Source organism: Xenopus tropicalis, chromosome 5 (genome assembly GCF_000004195.4).
Source record: "Xenopus tropicalis strain Nigerian chromosome 5, UCB_Xtro_10.0, whole genome shotgun sequence".
Lineage (NCBI taxonomy): Eukaryota > Metazoa > Chordata > Amphibia > Anura > Pipidae > Xenopus > Xenopus tropicalis.
In genome coordinates, this window is record NC_030681.2 from 159765860 (window position 1) to 159769216 (window position 3357).

The window sequence follows — 3357 nt, forward strand, 5'->3', positions numbered from 1 at the left end:
AGAGAAAGTACAGGGAAGAGCGACTAAGCTGATAAAGGGAATGGGCTCAGTTATGGGGAAAGGCTGGCCCAGTTGGGATTGGTTACACTGGGGGGGGGGGGCAGTTAAGGGGGGGTCACTATATATAAAAATATAAGGGGGGCAGTAATGAAATAGAGAAAGTACAGGGAAGAGCAACTAATCTGATAAAGGGAATGGGCTCAGTTATGGGGAAAGGCTGGCCCAGTTGGGATTGGTTACACTGGGGGGGGGGGGCAGTTAAGGGGGGGGTCACTATATATAAATATATAAGGGGGGGGCAGTAATGAAACAGAGAAAGTACAGGGAAGAGCGACTAATCTGATAAAGGGAATGGGCTCAGTTATGGGGAAAGGCTGGCCCAGTTGGGATTGGTTACACTGGGGGGGGGGGGTCACTATATATAAATATATAAGGGGGGGGGCAGTAATGAAATAGAGACCCCCCTGTGTTTCCCTTCACACATTACAGAGCTATGGAACCCAAACCCCTACACTAACTGGATCCCGACCCCACAGGGGCCTATAGGAAACAAGGTAATCAAGCCCCTCCCAGTTGCATAATCAGATCTGTTGGATTTAATACCAGAATCCCAACATGGGAACCTTCTATTCCCTACTCACTCCCCTACTCACTCCCCTACTCACTCCCCTACTCACTCCCCCACTCACTCCCCCACTCACTGCCCGACTCACTCCCCTACTCACTCCCCCACTCACTGCCCGACTCACTCCCCTACTCACTCCCCCACTCACTCCCCTACTCACTCCCCTACTCACTCCCCTACTCACTCCCCCACTCACTGCCCCACTCACTGCCCCACTCACTCCCCTACTCACTCCCCTACTCACTCCCCTACTCACTCCCCTACTCACTCCCCCCACTCACTGCCCCCACCTCACTGCCCCACTCACTCCCCTACCTCACTCCCCTACTCACTCCCCCACTCACTGCCCCACTCACTCCCCTACTCACTCCCCTACTCACTCCCCTACTCACTCCCCCACTCACTGCCCCACTCACTCCCCTACTCACTCCCTACTCACTCCCACTACTCACTCCCCCTACTCACTGCCCCACTCACTCCCCTACTCACTCCCCCCTCATCCCACTCACTGCCACTCACTCCCCTACTCACTCCCCTACTCACTCCCCCACTCACTGCCCCACTCACCCTACTCACTCCCCTACTCACTCCCCTACTCACTCCCCTACTCAGTCCCCCACTCACTCCCCTACTCACTCCCCTACTCACATCCCACTCACTGCCCCACTCACTTCCCTACTCACTCCCTCTACACTCACTCGACTCACTCCCCTACTCACTCCCCACTCACTATCCCCCACTCACTCCCCTACTCACTCCCCTACTCACTGCCCCACTCACTCCTACTCACTCCCCTATCACTCCCCACTTCCCTACTCACTCCCCTACTCACTCCCCTACTCACTCCCCCACTCACTGCCCCACTCACTCCCCTACTCACCTACTCACTCCCCTACTCACTCCCCCACTCACTGCCCCACTCACTCCCTACTCCCCTATCATCCTACTCACTCCCTACTCACTCCCCACTCACTCCCATCCCCTACTCACTCCCCCACTCACTGCCACTCACTCCCCTACTCACTCCCCTACTCACTCCCCCACTCACTGCCACTCACTCCCCTACTCACTCAACCCCTACTTCATCCCCTACTCACTCCCCTATCTCCCCCACTCACTCCACTCATCCCCTACTCACCCAACTCACTGCCCCACTCACTTCCCTACTCACTACCCCCCCTCACTGCCCGACTCACTCCCCTATCACTCCCCTACTGCACTCACCCCACTCACTCCCCTACTCACTTCCCCTACTCACTGCCCCACTCACTTCCCTACTCACTCCCTACTCACTCCCCACTCACTCCCCACTCACTCCCTACTCACTCCCCCACTCACTGCCCCACTCATTCTACTCCCTACTCACTCCCCCACTCACTGCCCGACTCACTCCCCTACTCACTCCCACTCACTGCCCGACTCACTCCCCTACTCACTCCACTCACTGCCCGACTCACTCCCCTACTCACTCCCACTCACTGCCCGACTCACTCCCCTACTCCCCTCTCACTGCCTACTCACTCCCCTACTCACTCCCCCACTCACTGCCCGACTCACTCCCCTACTCACTCCCCCACTCCAGTGCCCGGACTCACTCCCCTACTCACTCCCCTACTCACTCCCCACTCACTGCCCAACTCACTCCCCTACTCACTCCCTACTCACCTCCCCCACTCACTCCCCCACTCACTCCCCCACTCACTGCCCAACTCACTCCCCTAACTCACTCCCCAACTCACTCCCCTACTCACTCCCCTACTCACTCCCCAACTCACTCCCCTACTCACTCCCCCACTCACTCCCCTACTCACTCCCCCACTCACTCCCTACTCACTCCCCCAACTCACTCCCCCACTCAGTGGCCCGACTCACTCCCCTACTCACTCCCCTACTCACTCCCCCACTCACTCCCCCACTCACTGCCCCAACTCACTCCCCCTACTCACTCCCCCACTCAGTGCCCGACTCACTCCCCTACTCACTCCCCTACTCACTCCCCCACTCACTGCCCAACTCACTCCCCTACTCACTCCCCCACTCACTCCCCTACTCACTCCCCCCACTCACTGCCCGACTCACTCCCCTACTCACTCCCCCACTCAGTGCCCGACTCACTCCCCTACTCACTCCCCTACTCACTCCCCCACTCACTGCCCAACTCACTCCCCTACTCACTCCCCTACTCACTCCCCCACTCACTGCCCAACTCACTCCCCCACTCACTCCCCCACTCACTCCCCCACTCACTGCCCAACTCACTCCCCTACTCACTCCCCAACTCACTCCCCTACTCACTCCCCTACTCACTCCCCAACTCACTCCCCTACTCACTCCCCCACTCACTCCCCTACTCACTCCCCCACTCACTCCCCTACTCACTCCCCAACTCACTCCACCTCACAATGCTAAAAACAATGCAAAACCTGCCCCCATATTATTATTATTATTATTATTATTATTATTATTATTATTACACGCCTGTAATTCAGCCAAACACAGACACATTAGGGGAATGTACAACTGTTCCTCCCAACGTGGGGTTAATACAGGGCACTGGGTGCCCAACAGGGGGGCTGTATATAGGGGAGACCGGCCAAAGAGAAAGAGAAATACCCCCCCCCCGCTTTACTATAACAAACAACCGGACACCCCAGTAGGAACCAGAGTAACAGCCCCCCCCCCCCCCTCTATAAACCATTTAAGAATCTTATTTTTTATTTCAAAACATTTAC

The 3357-nt window shown here is 56.8% G+C and overlaps 1 pseudogene; it reads left to right on the plus strand.

The window, feature by feature from the left end:
* Positions 1–1150: 1150 nt before the first annotated feature.
* On the plus strand, positions 1151–3034 carry LOC116411044 (annotated as a pseudogene).
* Positions 3035–3357: the final 323 nt, after the last annotated feature.